At 44.0% G+C, this 19,468-nt stretch overlaps 1 long non-coding RNA gene and 10 other non-coding genes across 11 annotated transcripts; all 11 read right to left on the bottom strand.

Annotated features, from left to right (window-relative positions):
• Nucleotides 1–8,497: 8,497 nt before the first annotated feature.
• Nucleotides 8,498–10,523, bottom strand: LOC146046212 (uncharacterized). Its single transcript, XR_014465786.1, has 6 exons — nucleotides 9,925–10,523; nucleotides 9,713–9,751; nucleotides 9,469–9,537; nucleotides 9,252–9,289; nucleotides 8,987–9,019; nucleotides 8,498–8,702 (listed from the first exon to the last, which is right to left on the bottom strand). It is a non-coding gene; the product is annotated as an uncharacterized LOC146046212 (long non-coding RNA).
• Nucleotides 8,836–8,902, bottom strand: LOC146046522 (small nucleolar RNA SNORD31). Its single transcript, XR_014465919.1, has one exon. It is a non-coding gene; the product is annotated as a small nucleolar RNA SNORD31 (small nucleolar RNA).
• Nucleotides 9,359–9,429, bottom strand: LOC146046514 (small nucleolar RNA SNORD30). Its single transcript, XR_014465913.1, has one exon. It is a non-coding gene; the product is annotated as a small nucleolar RNA SNORD30 (small nucleolar RNA).
• Nucleotides 9,605–9,671, bottom strand: LOC146046510 (small nucleolar RNA SNORD29). The gene has a single exon (XR_014465909.1). It is a non-coding gene; the product is annotated as a small nucleolar RNA SNORD29 (small nucleolar RNA).
• LOC146046523 (small nucleolar RNA SNORD31) lies at nucleotides 9,820–9,890 on the bottom strand. The gene has a single exon (XR_014465921.1). It is a non-coding gene; the product is annotated as a small nucleolar RNA SNORD31 (small nucleolar RNA).
• Nucleotides 10,140–10,267, bottom strand: LOC146046530 (small nucleolar RNA SNORD22). Its single transcript, XR_014465927.1, has one exon. It is a non-coding gene; the product is annotated as a small nucleolar RNA SNORD22 (small nucleolar RNA).
• Nucleotides 10,524–11,183: 660 nt separating the features above from the next.
• Nucleotides 11,184–11,251, bottom strand: LOC146046552 (small nucleolar RNA U25). Its single transcript, XR_014465947.1, has one exon. It is a non-coding gene; the product is annotated as a small nucleolar RNA U25 (small nucleolar RNA).
• Nucleotides 11,252–12,344: 1,093 nt separating this feature from the next.
• Nucleotides 12,345–12,416, bottom strand: LOC146046511 (small nucleolar RNA SNORD30). The gene has a single exon (XR_014465910.1). It is a non-coding gene; the product is annotated as a small nucleolar RNA SNORD30 (small nucleolar RNA).
• A 169-nt stretch (nucleotides 12,417–12,585) lies between these two features.
• Nucleotides 12,586–12,652, bottom strand: LOC146046508 (small nucleolar RNA SNORD29). The gene has a single exon (XR_014465907.1). It is a non-coding gene; the product is annotated as a small nucleolar RNA SNORD29 (small nucleolar RNA).
• A 146-nt stretch (nucleotides 12,653–12,798) lies between these two features.
• LOC146046525 (small nucleolar RNA SNORD31) lies at nucleotides 12,799–12,869 on the bottom strand. Its single transcript, XR_014465923.1, has one exon. It is a non-coding gene; the product is annotated as a small nucleolar RNA SNORD31 (small nucleolar RNA).
• Nucleotides 12,870–13,488: 619 nt separating this feature from the next.
• LOC146046534 (small nucleolar RNA SNORD22) lies at nucleotides 13,489–13,615 on the bottom strand. Its single transcript, XR_014465931.1, has one exon. It is a non-coding gene; the product is annotated as a small nucleolar RNA SNORD22 (small nucleolar RNA).
• Nucleotides 13,616–19,468: the final 5,853 nt, after the last annotated feature.

The raw sequence follows: 19,468 nt of genomic DNA, 5'->3' as shown, positions 1-19,468 counted from the left end.
ACAGTTAAAACCCTCTGCCAAGTATTAGCGGCCTTCAAGTCAGACCTATCTCAAGATCTCACAGCTTCTATACGAGAGGTCAAGGTCGAGCTTACAGCTATTGGTGACCGGACGGATCATCTAGAGCTGGGGTAGCCAACCCTAGTCCTCGAGAGCTACCAACAGTGCATGTTTTGCAGGTCTCCTCACAGAATCACAAGTGAGCTAATTAGCTCCATCTGTGGATCTTTTAAAATGTGTCAGTGATTAATGAGTGCAGCTGTGCAGCAGCTAGGTTGTCTGGAAAATGTGAACTGTTGGTAGCTCTCGAGGGCTAGGGTTGGCTACCACTGATCTAGAGCATAAAATACAAGAACTGTTGTCCTCACACAATGAACTAATTGTGGCTCATGAACACCAACAAGCCGAACTGGAATCCCTTAAAACTAAGATAGCAGATGTTGAGGACCGTTCCAGGAGGAATAATATCAAGATCAGGGGAATCCCAGATTCGGTCACCAACGCTGAACTACTGGGCTACGTGATGTCTATGTTTCGAAAGTAACTACCTTTAGCGACCGACAACGAGCTTCTTATTGACAGAGTCCACCGCCTCCCCAAGCCTAGGTCCCTCCCTGCCTCTCTTTCTAGTGACACCCTGCTGAGAGTTCACTTTTTCACCACGAAGGAGCGTATTCTTCAGGCAGCCCGTGAAGCAGAACTATCTGATGGTCTAGGAGGTATCCAGCTGTTTCCGGACTTCTCAGCATTTACAATCCAGAAACGCCGGGCGTTAGCCCCCATCACCTCTGCACTTCGGTCCCAGGAAATAAGATACAGATGGGGCTTCCCGGTTAAATTGATAATCACCTATGACAACTCCTCCTATGTTGTTTCTGATCTCGAAGCCGGGGCCAAATTGCTGGCCGACTGGGACATCTCAGTTAAAATCCCGGACGCAACTAGAAGACGACCTCCACCAAGCTCCGAATGGTCTACTACCTGAACTTCTCCGGCATGTGCTCTTATTTTTTACAGATTTTTTGGGAGGGTCTGGAACACTCTTCCCTAAGTTGGACTTATACTGCTCTCCGGTACGACTTCCTGTACAAGAAGCCGTGAGTTATATTGTCCGTTCCTAATGTTGCTCTTCTCTCCCTTTATGTCAGTTCAATACTATGTCCTGTTTGTTTATGTTATGATGACACTATATAGCCTTGTGTGATATTCTGTTATTTGTTAGATCGGCCCTGGGTGGGTAGCCGATGCCACTTTCCCCCATGTTTATCCTACTGCATTCTGTTATCCCTGCAGTAGTTACACAGGCCCGATATACTGTGCCATTTTGGTTTTTTCTCCCGCCCCTACCGGGGTTTTGTGTGTTTTTTCTGTGTTTTGTTTTCTCCTTTCTTTCTTTTGCTCCCTCCCCCCCCCCCTCTGGTATTGTCTCCCCCCTCCCCTGGGATGCCCTTAATCTATCGACCGTTATTTATGCCCCCATGGTCAAATTGATCTCCTTAAATGTCAAAGGCTTGAATTCTCCCAACAAACGTAAACTAGCCCTGTCTTTTTTTTACAAACATAAAGAAGACATAGTGGCCCTACAGGAGACCCATTTTTCATCTCTCCATCCGCCCACTATGAAAGACCCCCACTATCCCACAGGCTACTTTGCTAATGGCCCTTTCAAAAGGAATGGAGTAGCTATTCTCCTTAGAAATACGGTTCCCTTTGTTTTACACTCCCAAATTGCTGATAAATCGGGCCGATATCTAATCATCACAGGTCTACTGGAAGATAAACCCACTACTATTGTCTCCTTATATGCCCCTAATTCCAACTAAGTTCCATTCCTTAGGAAATTATGCTTACTCATTCAGAGGGTGAGAATAGGTTCATTAGTATTGTTGGGAGATTTTAATTTAGTTATTGATCCGAAGTTGGATAAATCGCCACTTAACCCTGGCACCAATAAACCCCGCACCGCACCCTCCTTAGCCTTACGTAACCTTTTAACGGAATTTGACCTCTATGATATATGGCGTATCCAAAACCCATCCGGAAGGGACTATGGGGCAGATGTATCAAGCTTCCCTTAACGTTAGTATTTTAACGTTTCCCACTTCTCCTGGCATAACGCTCAGGAGCAGGGACAGTTTTCACCCTAATGTATTATCTTTAAGTTAGTGAGTAACGCTAATCGTTAACTCACCTTTTTTTCTGTCTGGGTTTTTTTTCCCGTCTCCAAGATAACGCCTCTGGCCGCATCTCCCCCTCCTCCCTACAGCAGCTTCCCCTGTCCCCCTGATAGGCGGCATATAGGGGCAGGTATCTTTAATTAAAAATAAAAAAAAGTTAAAAATCACCCCACCAGCTATTGGAGCTGGCAGGGAATCCGTGCGGCAATGTGGAAGCCGCGATCAGAGAGGGGTCCCTGCGGTGATGTTGATTAACTCGGCGGGGTCCCTACACTGTATAGGAAATAACTAGTGCTGCTATCCCCCGGGCAGCGGCGCGGGAAGCGCAGCTGGGTTTGAAACCACTTGCTGCACGATGATTGGCTTGAGATTCAGCCAATCATCTTGCGGCAAGTGGTTTCAAAACCAGCTGCGCTTCCCGCGCCGCTGCCCGGGGGATAGTTATTTCCTATACAGTGTAGGGACCCCGCCGAGTTAATCCACATCACCGCAGGGACCCGGAGCTCTCCAGCCACTGCCGCATCTCCTCCCATGCCGCCAGCATGCCGACACCAGTCGACAGCCTGTTGCTGCTGCCGGCTTCCCTGCACCACTCCCCCCCCCCTTCCATTTGTTTAATTTTTCCGGGTTTCCCCCCCCTCCTTCGATCCGCCAGCATGCCGTCTCCTGTCAGCATGCTGGCACCGGCAGCTGTCCCGCTCCAGTCCCCCGCCCCCACAGCTCTCTGATCGCGCTGTACCCCGCTGTTTTAATATATGTGCCGCAGGGTGACCAGGGTCCCCAAGAGAGCGGGGACGCGGCGGGAGGGTTGGCACATGATTGGCATATGATTTCAAAGACCGGGCGGGCAGATGCGGTCTTGTTGCTTGCGGAGGAGACGCGGCGGGAGAGCTGTCAGATATCACATTCAAAAGACCGGGCGGGCGGCTGATGATTGGCTGAGAGCTGATCTCAGCTGATGATTGGCTCAGCTCTCAGCCAATCATCAGCCGCCCGCCCGGTCTTTTGAATGTGATATCTGACAGCTCTCCCGCCGCGTCTCCTCCGCAAGCAACAAGACCGCATCTGCCCGCCCGGTCTTTGAAATCATATGCCAATCATGTGCCAACCCTCCCGCCGCGTCCCCGCTCTCTTGGGGACCCTGGTCACCCTGCGGCACATATATTAAAACAGCGGGGTACAGCGCGATCAGAGAGCTGTGGGGGCGGGGGACTGGAGCGGGACAGCTGCCGGTGCCAGCATGCTGACAGGAGACGGCATGCTGGCGGATCGAAGGAGGGGGGGGAAACCCGGAAAAATTAAACAAATGGAAGGGGGGGGGGGAGTGGTGCAGGGAAGCCGGCAGCAGCAACATGCTGTCGACTGGTGTCGGCATGCTGGCGGCATGGGAGGAGATGCTGCGGTGGCCGGATATCTGCCAAAGCTATAGCAGTGAGGGGGAGGGGGTTTTAAAAAACCCCTAACGCCAGCCTGAGGCTGGCGAAGCGAAACAGCGGGCTTAACGTCGGGGAAGGCAATAATACATTGCCTGCGACGTTAAAGCTCCTAACTTTAAGCAGGAGGACAGCGCCTGAACGTTAAGTTAAGGGCTGCCTCAGGGGGACGTTAAAAGCCCCTTTGATACATTTCCCTAAAACGTTAAAAAGTACATTTACTGGCGTTAAGTGCTACTTAAGCACTTAACGCTGCTTTGTACATCTGCCCCTATACGTTTTTCTACCCAGTCCACAATTCATATTCCCGTATCGATCTTATTGTATGTGATAAATGGTCACTACAATCTGCCGGCGAGGTGGATATTATGCCCATCTCCTGGTCAGACCACGCTCCTGTAGTGTGGCACTGGGAGCTTTCTAAGCCTTTTCTACCCCCTAGACACTGGCGTTTCTCCCCACACTTGCTGTCAAATATTGCGGCAAAGAAAATTATTACTGATAGCATCTCCTCATTTATAGCTACAAACTCTCCCGCTGATACCTCCAGCCCAATTTACTGGTGTGCCTTTAAAGCTGTTATCCGAGGTTCCGCCATTCAAGCGGGAGCCATGCTTAAAAAACAAGCCGTACAGCTCCAAAATACATTAGAATCTAAACTCAAAGTGGCTGAGGATAAGAACAAACGGTTCCCTACTAGGGAACTCCGTAAAGAAGTGTCCAATCTCCGTAGCCAACTACAAAAACTTTTAGTTGCTAGAACCCAAACTGCCCTGAATAGACTTAGACAGAAATTCTACTTAGTAGGGAATAGACCGGGTAGGATGCTAGCTCGGAAACTTTGAGCCCAGCAAGCCCGCAACCGGATTAAGTGTATTGTTTCCCCATCGGGTTCTAAATTAGCAAACCCCTTGGCTATTGCCAATCAATTCGCTCAATATTACACCCAACTATACAATCTAAACACAGATGCGTCCACCCCCCCAGCCCACTCCCGCACTTATCCAAGAGTTCCTCTCATCTATAGACTTGCCCACCTTGCCACCGGATAAATTAGAGGAGTTGAATGCCCCCTGGTCCGCAGCCCAAATTGATATCGCCTTTAAATCTCTGCCGAATAATAAAGCCCCAGGACCAGACGGCTTTATTAACGAGTTCTACAGAGAGAACTCGATGCTATCTAGGCTTTTTAATGAAGTAGCCCAGGGGGGTAGCTTCCCTACAGAGATGCTGGAAGCCCGTGTAATCACGATTCCCAAACCAGGGAAAGACCCTTCTTCTTGTCAGAATTACCGCCCGATCGCCCTACTCAATGGAGACATTAAAATATACGCCAAATTAATTGCAACCCGAATTAATGCATATTTACCCTCCCTGATACATTCAGACCAGGTTGGGTTTGTGCCCGGCAGACAGGCCTCGGATAATACCCATAGGGTCTTTAACTTGATCGACTCACTTCAGGACACGGAGGGGTTCCTACTACTCTCCCTAGATGCCGAGAAAGCCTTTGATAGGTTGAATTGGATATATATGGAGGCTGTCCTGTCCAAATTCGGCTTTAGTGGATCTATACTGTCAGCCATCATGGCATTATATGGCTCCCCCACAGCTCGAGTATTTAGCAATGGCTTTCCGTCGGACACATTCCCTATATCCAATGGCACCCGCCAGGGTTGCCCCCTCTCACCCTTGATTTTTGTGCTGGTAATGGAACCCCTTGCGGCCAAGATTAGATCAGACAGCGAATTCCCAGGATTACTGTGTGGCCAGACCTCCCATAAACTGTGCCTTTTTGCGGACGATGTCCTTCTCTTTGTCACCAACCCCATCCTCTCTCTCCCACACCTACATGACCTTCTATCCATGTTTAGTGCGGTTTCCTATTATAGGTTAAACACAACTAAATCTGATGCCATGCCGGTTAATTTACCTGAGGTTGATGTGGCAACATTACGTTCCCTCTATCCCTATAACTGGAATACCAAATCTATTATATATCTAGGCGTCCACATCCCTCCATCCACTTTAGCAGTCTTCGATGTGAACTTGCCTCCCCCTCATTGCTACCCTTCAAACCTTGACCTCGTCATGGCTCTCCTATGAAATCTCGTGGTTGGGTCGTTTAGCTGCCTTTAAAATGTCATTACTGCCAAAGCTCATGTACTTATTCAGAACAATCCCCTTCAGTTTCCCCAAGAAATACTTGGACAAATGTAGAGTTATACTCACTAAATATTTGTGGAAATCCCACCCACCTAAGTTAGCTTACTCCCGTATGGTCTTACCTAGACACCGTGGAGGCCTGGCCCTTCCGGATCTGTCTGCATACCAGGATGCTTGCATCCTAGCTCAATTGAAATACTGGATAACTCCCCACTCCTCTCCCTGGGTCACAATTGAACAAACTACATGCTCTACATACCCCCTTGCAGATATCCTATGGACACTTATACATTTACGACCATTAAATTTACGTTTGCTCCCCTCTACCTCCTCTGCCATACGTACATGGGACAAGTTAGTCTCCAAATTGCCTAACTTTAGCCCCCCTATTGAGACAATGTCTTTGACAGCCATTGCCAAATTGGTTCCCAACTTGAACATATCTCCATGGATCCAACGTAACATACGTGTATTGGGTGACATCTTAGACAGTACTAACTTGCTCACTTTCCCGCAGCTTCAAGACCGTTTTGCCATCCCATCCGGTGAACGGTTTCATTATATCCAGATCCGACACTGGTTTCAGAGCCTTCCTCGCCCTGCTCACCCCCCCAGTGCTGTAGCTAGCTCTGTCCTATCTCGTTTGACATCTACTAGGGCGAGGGGGGGGAATATCTTTTTGGTATGAAGTAATTGTTAACTTACCCACATCTAAAAAATCTAACGCTCAGCTTCGCTGAGAGAAAGATCTTTACATCACCCTATCAGATGCCCAATGGGAACGTATATATAGTTCGTCCTTTCAGATGTCTAAATGCTTGAACCACTCGGAGATGCATGTCAAACTGCTTAACAGACTGTACCTCACGCCTGATAGGTTACATACCTTCTGGCAGTCCTGCTCCAAACAATGTTGGAGAGGCTGCGGTGAGGTGGGACACCTCTTTCATGTCTTTTGGGCCTGCCCCTTATTATGTAATTATTGGAATGTTTTTAAGCTGATCAATAAGGTCATGGGCCTCGCCCTCAACCCAGCTCCAACAATAGCATTATTCCACCTCTACCCCACGGAAGTCCCACCCCATTGCAGATATTTGCTAGGACAAATGTGTATCGCGGCAAGGGCTACATTAGCCCAAGCATGGAAAAAACCCTTACCTCCGCTGGTGATAAAAGTTTTTCATAAAATCCAATTCCACTTTACAATGGAAACCGAATTTATTCCATACTCCTCCACACCCTCTTCCCCAATTGTGAAATGGATGGCCTGGCATAACTATATTACAGACGGTGAAGGAGCGGCTCTGTTATCCCAACCCGCCGGAACATCTCCCTTGCAGTTTAGTTTGAACGAGGCACCTACTTCATGATACAGTCTGGGTTATACTCCCTTATTTCCTTATCTTCATATCTCCTATGTATTGTCTTATTTTTGTGTTGACCATTATGTTATGCGCGACTAGAGCCTGAGTTTACCTTATAGGGAGGAGGCAGTGTCAGTTCCAGGCACTGCCCCCTGACACTACTCTGCATGCTTGTTTGTGACATCAGCAACCTGGTTTATTGCCGGGTTGCTGAGCTTCCTCACAGAAGTCAGGTTGCTCCTGGACAGACCAGTTTCCAAATTCTGGGAATGACCTGGGTCTTTTCCAGCAATTATTTTTTCATACATTTCCCACCACAGCTTGTTAGACACTGCCCAAGGATAAAGTTATGCAACCCAAACCTACATTTTTCCCCTCCATTTTCAGCATTAAACTATTTTACGAGAAATATCCCTTCTATGAATTCTTAGCACAAGTCTCCAGAGAATCCACTAATCTGGTTGGGACAACAGCTGTCACTGGGTGTTCAAGAACATTCAATAGTCTCCATTTTAATTTTAGAAGCCCACTTCATCCTGTGCTCACCCAGTTATGACAAAAGGGGGCCGGAGGAAACTATTATCTTGGCCCCCATATCTAGGCTACTAGTGAATTTATACAATACCCACATTCCTAAGAAACCTGGCCATTCACATCAATTCCTATCCACCTGGATAATGGTATCACATCTAATCCAGTGTGCATTGGACGTCAAACATAGTTTGACAACTGCACCCAATATCTTGGCCTCATCTGTCAGAATTAGGCAACATTTGGTCAAATCTGATACGTCATTGGCCATTGTTAAGACTTGTATATTCAATCTAATGGTTAAAGGATAAGCCACTTGCTCCAAAATACTGGAAGACATTTGTTCCAATATGTAAAAAAAAAAAAAAAAAAAGTCTGAATAACCATTGTCTTTACTAGTGTGCAAGAGCAAATATCAATTCTCATACTTTGATTTAGGGTCCTAAATTTTTCCAATCTAGTAGGTGGACCCAGTTTTAGTAATGCGGCATACCACTGCAGTGTGAACTATACAATCCAACCATGAGCTTTGCATGGATCAATTGTCCATGCCATTTAAGTTATGCATACAAACGATTACAAGTTTATACAATGTTTGCATGTTTTAGCATTTGTGATGAACAACTTAGTGGTACTCCTTGAGGTTCAAGTTATGGAAACAAAAAGCCCAGTTGGAGGAAATTTATGATTGATTGCACAGGTTTGAGCTACGTCACCTGTAGCGAATTGTGGATATTCCTAACAGTTGGTACACCTTGAGGACAAGCTTGTAAACCACCATATCAGTATACACTGGTAGTGGATAGGTACACAAAAATGGCAAGAATGCAAAATAGTAAATTTTATTGGTTGAACGGTTTCACAAGTCATATCCCTTACATTGCTAGGGTCACATTTAGAAGGAATGCGAGCCAAACTAATTTTTTTCTTCAAGATCATGTGCAATGAGTTATATGAACAGGTCTGAGAATCTTGGTCTGGTTGATTTTCAGTATGAAGGTATGTTGCATGCCAAGGCATCTCCATGGAATCTAGAGGGAAACAAGAGTCACATGAATAAGTAACCCATTTAATCTCCAACATGTATTCAGAGATACTACATGGAGACATATAGGAAGCTAAAGATCTACAGGGTTACAAGACAGAACTTTATTGAAAGCCTACACAAGCTCAGAAGATACCACTCAGTCACAGAAATCAGACTGGGGCGGTAGTACTCATCACAGCTCAGGATGACCGTACCACCAACTAGAGTACTTAAACATGAGCCAACACTGCATTAGATGGTTGAATTTAGACATTGGTCAAGCCTTACCTGTATGTCTTGCACTTCGACCCTTCATTTATGCTGGGAAAGGAAAGAAAAATAATTTAGGTCATCTCAGATGAAGCAGGTTTCTTATTTTGTCTGAAAGGGAATCTCTTCAGGATAGCGACGATCCTGGTCATAGCCAGCAAAAGCCAGCTCAGGGTATAGTGGATGATTCATCACTAGAGACCCCTTTAATCTGGATATCAAATTGGCAAAACCAGCTTTATGATGAATTTAAAGGATTTTCTAGATAGCAGAAATCACTCACCATTTTACAATCCATTTCATTAGCCAAGCGACTTGATGCTAGAAGACATGGAAAGCAATAAGTTAAAATCAATGAAGAGGAAAAACCCTTCTGCATACATGCTACCACTACATCAGTAATAAAGTCTCATCAGAAAATTCAGACGAACGAGATTCCATGAGATAAATTCATCATGTTAGTTGGGGCAAAGTGAGGAGGGAATTGCATGGCAACCTACCTTTTACACTCAGTGTAGTTCTGATCAAGCCGAGGGGTTATGGAAGGATCACAACTCATCCACCAGTTTCTGCAAATAAATACAGATGTTAGAATTTAAAGAAAAAAAAACCCAAGATGTAGCCCAGAGACCAGAAGCGGCTCAGTAGTTCAGATGCTTTTCATTATTATGTCATAGTGAGCTAGTTTGATTCATCATTGCAGCAGAAACCAGTATACAGAGCCCTGCAAATTTGGGAACCTACCTAGATGTAGCGGTGCTGTTACAAGTCATTCTAGGTCACCTATAAGAGGAAGGAGAGATTTAGAATGATGCAGGACACTTCTGAAGCTACATTTAGACAGCACTGGCAGAGCCTCAGAATATACCAGTCAGTCACCAAACATCAGACTGGGGCGGTAACAAAGATAATCATTGGCTCCACAGCAACAAATTATCTTAATATAAAAAACATACCTGGCATAATGTCCACACAGCCATTGTACCTGTGAATAAGGGACAAGAATGAAGTTTACAATGCCAAGTTTGCAGTGTGATCATTATCTTATGTTTCTCATATGTTCAGAGCCAGTTATGGCAGAGACAAGTGCATTCATTTCAGAATTTTAAAGTGACTTTTCCACACTGTAGTGTAACTGACCAAGCAGCTTCCTAGAAGTACAGATAGAGATGCCCTGTCAGACCGTTCCTGCTGGAACATGCCGTCTCTCCTAGCCTACTGAAAGTACCAGTGGGTTCAACCTTTACAGGCTCTGGCACCATACAGTAGATAAGACATGTGGGGTAATCATCATAAGGGCAGGAGGCAACTAGGGTGTGGTATAGATCCACAGTATTTAGGGTGAAACCGATGAATAGACATGCATCTTACAGGACCAAATTGTAGACTAGTTTTAGACTTTTTGTAAGTTTGAAAATGTGACACTACACTTGCCACAGGATACTATTGCCAGTCGTAGTAGACATTAACAGTAAATGAAGCAAATGGTGGAAGATACAGGAGTCAGGTCGACCTAGAGACTACTCTAAACCATTATCAGTGTAAATGAGTAAGACTTTACCTGGAGAACAGTTGTTACGGCACATCTCACATCAGCATCTGTAGGAATAGGTAGTATTAAGATGAGACTACCAAGAATGAACAGCTTCGGTCATGTCAAGCTAGATGCCCACAACACCCATGGCACATGCCAGCTGAATATGCATAAAGAACCACCACAGTCTATTAGCACTATAGATAACACTGGCAATAAGCTGGTTGCTGCTACTGGACCAGTTCCTGATTAGAAAGTGCAGCTGCCACCTCAGACTATAAGAGACATCACTACACAGTCAGACATATGCTTGTCTATTAATCATCACAGATGGCTCACTGAGATTACATGGTATAGCCTGGTTATTACTCACCTGCATCAGAAGATAGCCAGACACTGAGCCTAGAAGAACATTTCAAATAGTTAATGTCAAGTCAAATATCTTTAGGTTTACATTTTCATTTAAGCCATGTGTGACAAAGCCATACAAGTCAGTTTATAGCCAGAGCAGATGTTTAAGTGAAACATTTAAAAAATAATTTATATAGGATATTTGTGTACAGTATCTGTTGAGTGCACACAGAACTTATAGTACACCAATAGGGAGGTATCTGGCTTTCCTGATCATAGTCCTCACTACTTGTACCAGTGCTGAGCTGCCATTATAGGGATGTGTGATAGGTGGCTCAGAGACATCAGCTGTCCTCACAGTTCTCAGAACAGGTCTGTGATAAGTCTCATCATAGACACAAGGAAAAAGATTAACAGATACCAAGCTGCATGGTAAACAGATTGTCACCATTGTGAAAGCACTAGACACATGGGTCACTGCACTACAGCTGAACATTTGCCCCAGCGGTATATATAGTGTACCAGACCATCAAGCAAAATGATGTTCAGATAAACCAAATAACTAACTAAATTACTAGTGTTCTCTTTCCAGCATTTGGATGCAAATGATTTATTCTCATATGATCCCATACATTGCCAGATTTTTGTCCCCAGATAGCTTGAATAGAAATCTGTAGGTGTGTACCCAGCATCAGGCGACTTAAGGAATGCCCTCATCTAGTTGAAGCACTGGTCAGAAATAAGACACAGCAAAAGAGTCTTTAGAAATGAAATGTGAAGAGTGGTGGTGGGGTGTACACAAAAGCTCAGTACTGGGCTAGTATTCTACAGCTAGTAGTTACTAATTAGACCCCAGTCATTTGTGCTGATCACAAAGTCAGTTAAACCTTTGAGAGTTCACTAAGGAACAGCAGCGCTGTTACATTGCTAGGAGGGGGGTCTCCACCAACTATAATATTTGCTTTCAGACAGAACCCATTTTAGCTTCCCTCTTTTCAGCTTTTATTTTGTAAGTGAAAAGCTCATTAGCTAGCTTACATGAATAAGGAAAAAGCAAATAAGTTTGTTACCCACCAGGATTGAGGCAGTGTTGTAGTGTTCAGACACCTGCAAGAAAAGACACGTTTAGTAATGCAGCACACCTGAAACCTCTTAGTAACTGCACTGGCAAGGGGCAGCTCTCAGTATAGCGACGATCCTTGTCATAGCCAACACAAGTGCCAGCTCAGGGTATAGTGGATGATTCATCATTGAGTAAATCCCCTTGAAGAACTCAAATACATTGTATAGCATTAATATGGCATGATACATTATGATTTTAATCTAGTAAAACTCATTTGATGAAGAGAAGGAAGTTTAAATGAATCATACCTATAGGATCACCATCCTGGTACTCTTGTAGAGACTGAGTCCACACTAAAAAATAACGTTACATCAAATTAGACATCCTCAAGGCTCCCATTTTTGCAGACAGTACAGTTATAGCCTCTAAACAGTCAGTAATAAATTCTCATCAGAAAAATTCAGACGAACGAGATTCCATGAGATAAATTCATCATGTTAGTTGGGGCAAACTGGAGGGGAAAATGTATAGCAACCTACCTTTTACACATAGTGTAGTCCAATAGCCACTTTCATGTTTCATGGGTTTAGACCACCACTCCAATTGGCCTGCAAAATTACTGATGTTAGAACTTTAAGAAAAAGCATTTAAAAAATATAATGCTAAATAAATGCTCAGTAGTTCAAAAGCTTTTCATTATTATGTCATAGTGAGCTAGTTTGATTCATCACTGCAGAAAAAGCCAGTGTATAGAGCCCTGCACATTTGGGAACCTACCTAGATGTAGCAGTGCTGTTGCACATCATTCTAGGTCACCTATAAGGAAGGAGAGATTTAGATGTAGCTTCAGAAGTGTCCTGCATCCTTCTAGACAGCACTAGCAGAACCTCAGAATATACCAGTCAGTCACCAAACATCAGACTGGGGCGGTAAATTAGATAATCATTGGCTCCACAGAAAGACACTTTTAAAATAAAAATGTACCTGGTACACTGTGCACAGCCATTGTTCCTGCAAATAAGGAACACAAGAATGAGACCATTAGTGATACATTAGTCCAGGTTTGCAGTGCAAGTCATTTATAACAGATATACATTTTTATTATAGTGACAGAGCAGCTTGTTCACTCAGGTGTATTCAATGCCACCGGCAAGGGGGTTTTTACAGCAAGAATGGTTACATTTTGGTGAGGATTGCCCAAAAACAAGCCATCCTTGCTGTCAAAAGGCTCACTGGCCAATTACGCATTAAGTGTCCTAGTAAAATTTCACTGACATCTACTGTTAAGTTTGTTTTGTATTTCGAGCTGTAAAGACAATGTGTGAAGCACTTTGAGTCCTATTGGGAGAAAAGTGCTATATAAATATCATTATTATTATTATTATAAAATCCTTGCTGTCAGATTCCTTTAAAGCCGCACTTAAAACCAGCGAGGTGGAAACTGCGAGTTAAGGGGACGGCGTTGAATACTCATCAGCGAGCTAAAAGCACGGCTGCACTGCCAGCATTGAATCTACCCCAGTGACATTCGGTAGTGGACCTAATACCCTGGAAGTACAGATAGAAGAAATGCCCTGTCAGACCGTTCCTGCAGGAACATTCTGTCTCTCCTAGCCTACTGAAAGTACCAGTGGGTTCAGCCTTTACAGGCTCTGGCACCATACAGTAGATAAGACATGTGGGGTAATCATCATAAAGGGCAATTAGGAGTTATATAGAAAAGTTTTTATTTGTAGAACACCAGTCACTAGATAACACATCAGCATGTTGAACAGTTGGTAAGTAGTGCATAAGAGTTATCTTGGCACTGAAAGTCAGAACAAGATTTATCATAATTTAGAAATATTCATCCAATAGGATTTCTTACCATGGTCTATTAGCTGACAGCTCCTCAGCCTTCACCATATTGCACCTGTAGGACAGACCTGGCTTCATTTAGGACAAACTTGGCACAGGATATAATCTAAATGGACAATGGTGAAGATGTTTAAAATATCTACATAGTGCACAGGCATTTTTAGCAAATATAAATTAAAAAAAGTTTACTACAGGAGGTAAACATTACAGGTCATTATGATAAAAGGTTCTTAGCAATATTCACACCCACACCTATTTTGATATTTACTTGGCACAGGGTTAAATTAATGTTTCCACTGAAGATGCACATGAAGCAATGCCTCAGGTTCTGACTGTCCCACAGGCCAGTCAGTGAAATAAGCTATGGCCATTCTTAAGAATATCATAGTGCAAGTGGATATTGATTGTTGCATACCATAACCATCTATGGCAACCATTGATTGCAATTGCTAGCCCTAGGCCACAAACAGCCCATCAAAATGTACCTGCTATGCTGAAGCAGATGTTCTTTCAACACTTTAATTGGCCTACTAGTACATTACTAATACAATAAGAGAAAGGTGTGGACCTTTTCAGGTTCAGTCATCTGAATCAGAGGCATCAGGTTGACCATATTCTTTTTAGAACATGGGGTGCTTAGAAAGTGCAGCATGCCAGGTTGACCATATTCTCTTTAGAACATGGGGTGCTTAGAAAGTGCAGCATGCCACCTCAGATCATAAAAGACATCACTACAAAGTCAGACATATGCTTGTCTGTTATTAATCATCACTGATGGCACAATATATAGAGAATACACATTTTATGCAGTTGCCTATAATCTTTGGTATACATTCTGAAAAAAAAAAAAAATATATATATATATATATATATATATATATATATATATATATATATATATATATATATATATATATATATATATATTAAATTTAACGATGGCCTGAAGAATGTTTAGTTTAACTCAATTAAACAGATGATATGTTGGGATTTAAGGGATGATATGTTGGGATTTATTGTGTAACGGCTGAAGAGCCACAGGTTGGTGATACTTGCACCATTTAACAGCCATCTATAGTGTAGCCCAGAACACCTGAAACTACCGTTTCAGGCTTCAGCCAACATGCACCACACCTATGACATGCGATTCAGCAGATTTGTCCTTCAGAAGAACCTGACTAGTATAAAGTAACAAAGGATGTTTATATCAGTTGCCTGAATTTTAGAGCTAGACCAGGTTTGACTGCTTAAATTAAAAACTAAACAATTGCTGCTCAGCCAGTGAGGTCTTCACTGTCAAGTCAGGAAGAGAGAGTTCTAAGTTAATCATCTTTGTAACACATTTATCTTAAAACCTCAATAAAGATTGGGACTTTTCACCAGTACACATGCTTTCCCTTGAACAGCAATTTAATACATTAATGGCATTGCATGAGGTAAAGTAATCTGTATAGAATATATAATATTCCATAAATGCAAACAGCTCCCATCACACTAATGTGAACATGCCCATTTACTCTTCAGTCCCGGCAATACTACACTACACAAAATTAGCACTGCCAAATTAGAAGCCGCATTCATGAAAACTTTATAACAAAGGTTACAGACCTCCCATTACCAGCCACCCAGATTAGGCCTGAAAGTTTAACTTTCCATTAGGCATTATGGGTCGTGCTGAGCTCTAGCATGTTAGAAGTGCTTAGAGGCCTGAAATGAGTTAAATATCATAAAAATACTCACCAGCATGGGCAGACGTGACGCACACCTACAGATAGAAATTACAATAGGTAAGTATAATAGAGATTTCATAGACACAATAAGCTCTGCAACAGTAGTCAAACACCCTGCAGTTATATGACCGGGGACAGAAAGTGCCATCCCACGTTAGTATAATGGAAGGGTTACATGGGGCACCGGCTCAGAGACATCAGTTGGCATCACGTTTCTCAGAACAGGTCTGTGATAAGTCTCATCATTGTCGGGTTCAAGCTAGGCAGACACAGGTGACAGGACGTGTCGCCATACACACGAGGCGGTTCCCGGGAGGGAGAGCATGTAAGACAAGCAGGACCGGGAACACCTTTGCAGAAGTAAGTGAGCTACACACAGCAAGATGCTTGGAGCACGGCGGCACACACCCGCGCCAGGATGGCAGCGGATTTACACTCACCTCCACAGAGAACCGGGAAACAGCACAAATGGCCGATTGTAAGTCAGCAGAAGCTTTTATAGCGCATGACATTGCAGTGCATGCTGGGAACAACACGCGCGTGCGCTCCCGAGTGCCCGCGCCGATACTTTACTTTTTACTTTTTTCAATAAGCTTTATTGTCACATAACATTCACCCAAAATGGTTCTATATGAACCTGTTATTATATATATATTCAACTCGACTAGAAGAGCTGGCAATAACTTTGTGTTACAGTCCATACTTGCCTACCTGACCCTCTCCTTCAGGGAGAAGATGCTCTGTTTCTGGACTTTCCTGGTAATGTATGATTGCCATCACCTGTGGTGAGCTAGGTAATTGACAAGAAAGGTGTTTTACCACAGGCGATGGCTATCCTACATTACCAGGGAAGTCCAGAAACAGAGCATTTTCTCCCCGAAGGAGAGGGTCAGGTAGGCAACCCTGTGTTACGCTAAAACTAGTTGTTGTCATTTCAAAGTACTACACCAGAGAGTCTTTTTAATGACAACTTGGAAACAGATGAAACAAGCTCTAACCCTCCCACATGCGTTATGCTGGGTACACACTTGAAGATTTTATCTGTGCAATCTGGTGCATACCCTCCAAAATAGGTACAATTTTGGAGAGGGGGCATGAATATGGGTAAAGGGGGTGTGTCCTATCTTTGCAATAAATCATGGGGTCCATTTATCGTTGGATCGCAATGCAATCTTGGTGGCATTTACTACTAGGGTTACCACCTAGTCCCTTTAATTCCGGACACATATTAATTACACAGGTTCTGTGGCTGGCTGACTTCAAGACTCCACTTCACCTGATTTTAAACTGCCACAGAACCTGTGTAATTAACATGTGTCCGGAATTAAAGGGACTAGGTGGTAACCCTATTTACTACACTATGTACCCCTATTCTCCGCACTACATCACTACACTATTTACACCTATACTCCGCACTACATCACTACACTATGTACCCCTATACTACACACTACATCACTACACTGTTTACACCTATACTCCGCACTACATCACTACACTATGTACCCCTATACTCCACACTACATCACTACACTTTGTACCCTTATTCTCCGCACTAAATCACTACACTATGTACCCCTATACTCCACACTACATCACTACACTATGTACCCTTATTCTCCGCACTAAATCACTACACTATATACCCCTATACTCCACACTACATCACTACACTTTGTACCCCTATTCTCCGCACTACATCACTACACTATGTACCCTTATTCTCCGCACTAAATCACTACACTATGTACCCTTATTCTCCGCACTAAATCACTACACTATATACCCCTATTCTCTGCACTACATCACTACACTATGTACCCCTATTATCCGCACTACATCACTACACTATTTACACCTATACTCTGCACTACATCACTACACTATGTACCCCTACTCTCCGCACTACATCACTACACTTTGTACCCCTATTCTCCGCACTATATCACTACACTATATACCCCTATTCTCTGCACTACATCACTACACTATGTACCCTTATTCTCCGCACTAAATCACTACACTATATACCCCTATACTCCACACTACATCACTACACTTTGTACCCCTATTCTCCGCACTACATCACTACACTATGTACCCTTATTCTCCGCACTAAATCACTACACTATGTACCCCTATACTCCACACTACATCACTACACTATGTACCCTTATTCTCCGCACTAAATCACTACACTATATACCCCTATTCTCTGCACTACATCACTACACTATGTACCCCTATTATCCGCACTACATCACTACACTATTTACACCTATACTCTGCACTACATCACTACACTATGTACCCCTACTCTCCGCACTACATCACTACACTTTGTACCCCTATTCTCCGCAATACATCACTACACTATATACCCCTATTCTCTGCACTACATCACTACACTATGTACCCTATACTCCGCACTACATCCCTATACTCTAAACCCCCTACAGTTTTCTCCAAATTGGGGGTGGGCACTGACCTCATGTGATATCATCCAGAACGCCTGCGTTCCTTGGGGCCTGCCCGGTGTTTCTATGGGTGCCCCCACGGTTTTTTTGTGGGCACGCCCATGGAACACCAGTTGTCCGCCCCAGAACACTCCTTGACAGCCAATCAAAGTGCTGACGCCATACAGATATGTAGCATTGTTTAGCTGAATCCACGGGCAAATGGACCAAGCTTATGAGGTTTAGTGACATCTTTAAATATATTATTGTGTTTAAATGTATTATTATTTTTATATTTATGAACAACAAAAATAGTAATACTGTCTGCAGGACCACCATGTAATACTATGAGCATTTTATAGATCACTATACAATATGTATAGGGTTAGGCTGCAAGGTGTATGTAAGGTTAGGGTAAGGCTTCGGGAGGGGTGTATGGATAAGGTTAGGCTTCTGGTGTATGTGTATATGGATAGGTGGATAGGGTAAGGCTGCCAGGTGGGGAGTGGGGTGTACTGAAAGGGCTATTTCACACGCTCCGGCTCCTGCCAGACGGCAAAATCCCGCATGGCCAGGAAGCCGTGCCGCACACTGTATTTTACAATGGAGGGGATGGCCACAGCCCGCAGCCGTCCCTTCCAGTGGTGGGATCTGGCTGCAACCGGGCGGCCGGGCCGTGTCTGTCCCATGTGAACGGACACAATTGTGTCCATTATTAACTAAAGTGTACGGCACAGCTTTTCGCCGTGCGGGATTTCGCCGTCCGGCAGGAGACGGAGCGTGTGAAATAGCCCTAAGGGTTAAGCTGTGGGGGGGATAGGGCTATTTCACACGCAAAATCCCGCACAACCAAAAGCCGGGCCATGCACAGTAGTTGTTAATGGACACTATTGTGTCCAGTCACACGGGACGGCCATCCCCTTTTCTAAACTGCTGTGTGCTGCACGGCTTCCTGGCCGTATGGGTTTTCGACGCCCGGCAGGCCTGCAGCCTATCCCTAACCAGGGTATGGTTAGGGATAGGCTGCAGGTTGGCTCACCAGGGTGTGGGACTCTGTAAAAGCATAGTTGCCTACCCACCTGCATTCTGCAGGAGACTCCCTGAAATAAGATCAATCTCCCTCTCTTCCTCATTAGTCCAGCAATCTCCCTCATTTCACATAACCCACATTACACTGTTACATTTTTTTTGGAAAAAGGAATGAGAGACAGATACATTTACATTGAATCATCTGCACCATTTCTCAGCACTTTCACAAGTATAGTAGCTCTTACTAACTGCTTTGGGGCTCATCTACATTTGTATATAAGTCATTTTAAAAGATTCCTCTCAGATGTAGCAGTACACACCCTAACTTCTAGGTGCCACATTGACAATCTGTTTTCACAATATCTCCATATATGGAACTAGTCACGCCCTTTGGTAGGAGCATGACACACACCCCCTCAATGGGGCGCTGTGCAAAATTCTATTACCAACTATAATCTCCCTGAAACTAGTTTTCAAATG

Source organism: Crinia signifera, chromosome 11, assembly GCF_055691185.1.
Source record: "Crinia signifera chromosome 11, ASM5569118v1, whole genome shotgun sequence".
NCBI lineage: Eukaryota > Metazoa > Chordata > Amphibia > Anura > Myobatrachidae > Crinia > Crinia signifera.
Note: the sequence above shows the minus strand (reverse complement) of the source record. Positions and strands in the feature narration are given on the sequence as shown.